The sequence below is a fragment of the Nicotiana tabacum genome, chromosome 21 (genome assembly GCF_000715075.1).
Source record: "Nicotiana tabacum cultivar K326 chromosome 21, ASM71507v2, whole genome shotgun sequence".
In the NCBI taxonomy this organism is placed as follows: domain Eukaryota; kingdom Viridiplantae; phylum Streptophyta; class Magnoliopsida; order Solanales; family Solanaceae; genus Nicotiana; species Nicotiana tabacum.
In genome coordinates this window covers 6,963,052-6,969,776 of record NC_134100.1, presented here as the reverse complement: position 1 = coordinate 6,969,776, position 6,725 = coordinate 6,963,052, and positions in this window count along the sequence as shown.

Genomic DNA, 6,725 nt, shown 5'->3' with positions numbered 1-6,725 from the left:
GACTTAGGCTCTCTTTCTCAAGAAGAGCTCAAGTCAACTTAGCACAAACTAGTGTTTGCAACCACTAATTCAGTAATTAAACCATGAAATTGACCCAAATAGCAAACACCTATAGTCAATCTAGCCCTAAATTGCAACACCCATCAATTACCCACACTAGGGTTGAGCCACAACCCTAGCTAATAGGTCTAGATACTCATACTTGAAGAGAAAAATAGAGAAATAGATGAAGATGAACACATATTAATTAATTGCTAAGCTAAATACAAAGATTCAATGATAAAAAGTAAGTAAAAATACCCAAAATGGCTACAAGATACGTTCCCACGAGCGCAGCAGCTATTCTAAAATGTCTAATACCCCTAAAAATGGAAAAAGACTCTATTTATACTAAGCTAGAAAAACTGAACAAAAATGCCCCTGCGGGGTCAGTGCGGACCGCACAAAATGGTGTGCAGCCGTACTAGGCTCTTGAACTTGACAACATGGCTCTCTGAACTCAGACTCTGCGGACCGCATAGAATGGACCGCGACCGCAGAGGCTTCTAGTGCGGTCCGCACAAACTGGATCACGGACTGCACAGGCTTGAAAGCTCCAACTTCACCCTTTCTGAACCTTGGCTCTGCGGACCGCACAGAATGGTAGTGCGGCCGCATTGACTTCAGTGCGGCCGCATTGACTTCAGTGCGGACCACACAAAACCTTCTGCGGCCGCACTGCCTTAATGCCTGAAGTACCATCTCTCTGAACCTCCCTAGTGCGGACCGCACAAATTGTAGTGCGGCCGCACTAGGCCTATTTTTCCTGAGTTTTTCTTGTCTTTGGTACTTGTGCAAGTTTCACTCCTTTTGAGTTGATCTTTGATATCTTGTCACTTTATTGATCAAACCTGCAATTAAGCACAACTTATGATCCTTTTGGGTCTACTTTTTATGAATTTATAATCAAAGCATAATCAAGAAGGAGTATAAAATGCGTCAAAATCCCTAGTTATCAATCATCTCAGTTGCTTTACATACCAGTGCAATTCAAATGTACTGACGTCCCTTTTGCCTGGGGCCTGCATCTCATGATGCATGTACTTATTTACAAGTTGATGATTTAGAGCGCTAGGATTCCCGTACCAGCTATTTGGTGATCCCCAGTTCTTTCGGGACATTATCATTACCTTACAGTCTTCATTATTTTCTAACAGTTTGAGTTTTTGCAGTACTTCATTAGAGGCTTCATAGACTAGAGTAATAGTCAGAGTCACATGCTTTTCATAGTAAGCTAAGTTGGTTATAGATATGTTTCAGAATTGTATTAGTATTTCCACACTTTGATTTATATCATCTAGACTTTCATTATATCAGCATGTGTTAGTTTATCTTCCGCATTAAGTATGTTATGATATCACATATTGATTCAGGTAGCCAGTTGGTTTGCTCGATCATATGTAGTCAGGTACCGAGTTCCGTGTTACATCTAGGCCCGGGTTCGGGGCGTGACACTTCCAACTTTATGTCAACAATGCCTTTTTACATGGTGACTTACATGAAAAATTTTACATGAAGATCCCTCCTAGTCTTGAGGTGTCCCCTATTTCTTCTTCTTCTTCTTCTTCTTCTTCTTCTTCTTCTTCTTCTTCCCCTGCCTCCTCTCTTTCATGCAGACTCAGAAAGGCCTTATATGGTCTTAAGCAGGCTTCTAGGAAATAGTTTTCAAAATTGTCTGAGACTTTGCTGTCCAGGGTTATTGTCCTAGCTAAAATGATCTTTCCCTCTTCACGAGGTTCTCTGATGGCTCCCTAGTTGTCCTTGCAGTCTATGTTAATGACATCCTTCTTGCGAGGGATGACCTTTCTGAATTGAATGGTCTGAACTCATTCTTGGATAGTCAATTTAAGATTAAAGACCTTGGTTGTGTGCACTACTTTATGGGTTAGAGATATCAAAACACCCTGCTGACTACATTATGAGTTAACATAAGTATGCTTCTGATCTTCATTCTGAATTTCAATGTGATAATTTTAGTCCAGTTGTGACTCCACTTGATCTTTCCTCTAAGCTTTTGGTTGATATAGGTGAGCCTCTTGCTGATGCTAACACTTATAGGAGACTCATTGGCAAGCTCAACTTTTTTCAGCATACTAGGCCAGATATTTCATTCTCTGTACAACATCTACGTCAATTCTTACAGCATCCTCAAGTACCACACATGTTGGCTGGCCTTCATGTCCTCAGGTATATCATGAATAACTCTATTCAAGGTAGCTCAACTTTCTTCAGCATACTAGGCCAGATATTTCATTCTCTGCATAGCATCTACATCAATTCTTACAATATCCTCAAGTACCACACATGTTGGCTGGCCTATATGTCCTCAGGTATATCATGAATAACTCTCTCAGTCACCTGACTTCTCTCGCAAGGCTTATTCAGACACAGACTAGGTTGCCTGTGCTAATTCTCACAAGTATGTTACTAGATTTTTTATCATTCTTGGTGGTAGCCCCATAACCTGGAAAAGCAAAAAGCAGCCCATCATCTCACTCTCTCTTCAGCTAAAGCTGAATACAGGGCCCTCAAAATGGTAGTTTCCGAATCGTCATGGCTTCGCAGACTTTTGGGTGATCTTGGTTTATCTATTGATGCTCCTATTCCTATTATTGTAATAGCCAAGCTGCTCTACAATGTCACAACCCAGATTTCCCACCGTCGAGACCGTGAAGGCGCCTAATATCGCACTCGCTAGGCAAGCCAACATTAGAGTTATATTCACCTTTTTCCTTAACATTTTTGTAGTTAAAAATTAACAAAAGCTAAATCAACAGGAATAAATGCGGAAGTTCATAATAAACCGGTTATCTATATACTATTAATAATATCAAAACTGTTACCACCCAGAAACTAGTATCACAATCCACGAACATGCTACGAATTACTACAAATACTGTTCTAAAAGAAATTTACATCTATCTCGAAAGAAGATATAATAGGAAAGTATAAATATATGAGGGGACGCTAGGGCCTGCAGACGCCAGCAGGTCTACTTTGGGTGTCCTGGGTGAAGAATCTGCAACCGACCTCTCGATCAGCCACTACCAACTCCAAAATCTGCATAGAAAGTGCAGAGTGCAGTATCAGTACAACCGACGCCATGTACTGGTAAGTGCCGAGCCTAACCTCGATGAGGTAGTGACGAGGCTACGGCGGGGAATTTACAATATAACCTACATACAGTTTATAATAACGCAAAAAGAAAGTACGAAACGAAAAGAAATAGTAACTTGCAGTAAAATAAATACGGAACTCAATTGTCTTGCCAGTACTCAGCTATAACCAATCCTTAAGAAAGTTACAATGCTACAGAATAAAATCACAGCAGTGGAAGAATACGTAAGCAACAAATGATGCGATATGCATCCCGATCCTACCATATCATCAGTAACAATATGAACATTTACCCTTATTACTCTTATTCCGGCGTGCAACCTGATCCCACTTATCCACCCTTATTACTCCTTAATATATAACCCTTATTCCTCATATTGCGGCGTGCAACCCGATCCTACTTGTCCACCCTTATTACTCTTGTTGCAGCGCGCAAACCGATCCCACCAGACAATCACATTTAACACTTATTCTTCATATTGCAGCATGCAACCCAATCCCATAATATCAATACCAATCACACAATAAAATAGAGATTTCATAGTTTAGCTCAAAACCCTCCACAATATTTAAACCTCAAACCAAATCAAACAGAAGGCTATGCAATTATGAAACATCACTCTGTTAATACTACACAGCGAGACCAACAACAATATACTATGAAACACCGGTAAACCATCTTCAGACAATAATGTAACGCAATGAAACTATGGCATAACTAATAACTTCAATAAAGAAATCAACATCTAGCAGAAAACAATTAGACATGGAAACACTAATAAGCAAGAAACAGTTAAGACAGGAAGACAATACATTGGGAACGGGGAAAGGAACAGGCTAAACAGATAATTTTTGTGGCGCATAGGTACTCATCACCATACCTATATGCCACACACATGGAAATTCACATAGCAATTAAGTCGGGGATCTCTAATCCCTCGAGTCAAAGTTAGACCAAATACTTACCTCGATCTACAGGCCAACTCAAAGCTCAATTACTGCTTTTCCTCTAGTTTCCACATCCAATACACTCGTATGTAGTCATAATTAACTTAATAACATCAACTATCACTAAAGAAATCAATTCCAATGCATAAGTATAAGTTTCCCAACATTTTTCCCAAAAAGTCAAAAACCGACCCCTGGCCTTCACGTTCGCGAAAAAATGGTCGCGTTTGCGTAGAAGAGCATGACCTCCTCCCCAGGTCCCATTATTCTTCGCATTCGCGATAGACAGGTCGCTTTCGTGAAGGGTAACACCCCCATTGCTCCATGTTCGTGACCTAGTCTACGCGTTTGCATAGAAGAAAACCACCCGCTGCCCAATTTCCCCTTCGTGATCGCGAGAGTGGATTCGCGATCGTGAAGCAGAAAGTATCAGTACACCAGAAGCAGCACACATATCAGATTTTCTAAGTGTAAATCAAAACTTCTATTTTCTCAACCAAAGGTATGAATCACGTCAAATAAATCTCGTTTCTCACGAAATTTCATGGATAGGATATAAATATCATAATAGACCTATACCGGGCTTCGGAACCACAATACGGATATCAACAAGATCAATTATTAACAAAATTCTTAAAACCTTTATAATTTTAGTTTTATATTTTTCATCAAAAATTCATTTCTCGGGCTAGGGATCTCGAAATTCATTTCCGGGCATACGCTCAGGTCCCATATTTTACAACTGACCTACCAGGATCGTTAAAACACGGGACTAGGTCCATTTACCCAAAACATTGACCAAAGTCAACTAAAATTAACTTATTAGGCCAAAAATTATTATTTCATTAATTTTTTGCAATTAAAGGCTTTCTGAAATCAAGCACGGACTGCGCACGCAAATTTATGAGAGATAAAATGAGATTTTTAAGGCCTCAAAATATGGATTCGAGTTCTAAAACAGAAGATGACTCTTTGGGTCATCACATTCTCCACCTCTAAAACAACCGTTCATCCTCGAACGAACATAGAAAACTACCTAACCCAGTGAAAAGATGGGGATAGCTGCTCTACATATTGGACTCGGACTCCCGGGTAGTTGCCTCAATAGACTGACCTCTCCACTGCACACGAATCGAAGGGTAACTCTTCGATCTCAACTGATGAACCTGCCGGTCTAGAATAGCTACAGGCTCCTCCTCGGAGGTTTAATCCTTGTCTAACTGGATAGTGCTGAAGTCTAACACGTGGGATGGATCACCGTGATACTTCCGGAGCATGGACACATGAAACACTAGATGCACTGTTTATAAGCCTGGTGGAAATGCAAGTCTGTAGGCCACCTCTCCCATTCGATCAAGGATCTCAAAAGGCCCGATGAACTGTATCACACCCTTCATGGGTGACACCCGAAGCAACACTCTCTCTTTGACCATGAATGTTACATCACGAACCTTATAGTTTACAAAGTCTATCCTGAATGATCTTGACCTTATCCAAGGCATTCTGTACTAAATCTGTACCCAATAACAGAGCCTCCCTTGGCTCAAACAACCGAACCGGCGATCGACGCCGTCTACCATATAATGCCTCATAGGGAGACAACTGGATGCTCGACTAATAACTGTTGTTGTAGGCAAACTCCGTTAACAGCAAAAACTGATCCCAAGAACCTCCAAAGTCAATAAAACAGGCGCGGAGCATATCTTCCAAGATATGGATAGTACGCTCGGACCGTCCGTCCGTTTGAGAATGAAATGATGTGCTCAACTCAACCCACGTACCTAACTCACGCTATACTGCTCTCCATAAATGCAAGGTAAACTGCATACCTCAATCAGAAATGATAGACATGGGCACACCATAAAGACAAACGATCTCACGGATATAAATCTCTACTAACCGCTCCGAAAAGTAGGAAACTACCACAGGAATGAAGTGTGCTGAGCTGGTCAGCCTATTCATAATAACTCATACTGCATTGAACTTCCTCTGAGTCCGTGAAAATTCAACAACGAAATCCATAGTTATATGCTCCCACTTCCACTCAGGAATCTCAATCTTCTAAAGCAAACCACTAGGTCTCTGATGCTCGTACATTACTTGATGACAATTCAAACACCGAGCTACATACGCAACAATATCTTTCTTCATCCTCCTCCACTAGTAATGATGTCGCAAGTCCTGATACATCTTACCAACGTCTGGATGAATAGAATACCGGGTGTGAGCACGTGATTTTTGTTTCCACGACAATTACTCCAAAAGAAATTGAAAAAAATAAAACAAATTGTCTTTGTGTATAATTTTGAGAATTTGCGTGGCATTTTTTATAGTTATTTGTAGTTTTTGTCTTTGATTGTTTATTTTATTAATTAAAAATACAAAAAAATGTGTTGCATGTAAATTTAGGATCTTATTCTACTATTAGGAATTAATTAAATCATATTTGGTTTTTAAATGAATGAAAATCACAAAAAAATATTATTTTTGGTAATTTTGTCATTTTTATCGTTTAATGGTTGATTTTGTTTAATTAATATATGATATTGTGTGTTAACTATTGTTAAAAATCAATTAATGTCTGTGTGATATAATTTTAATTTTTATAATTTATCTTTAGG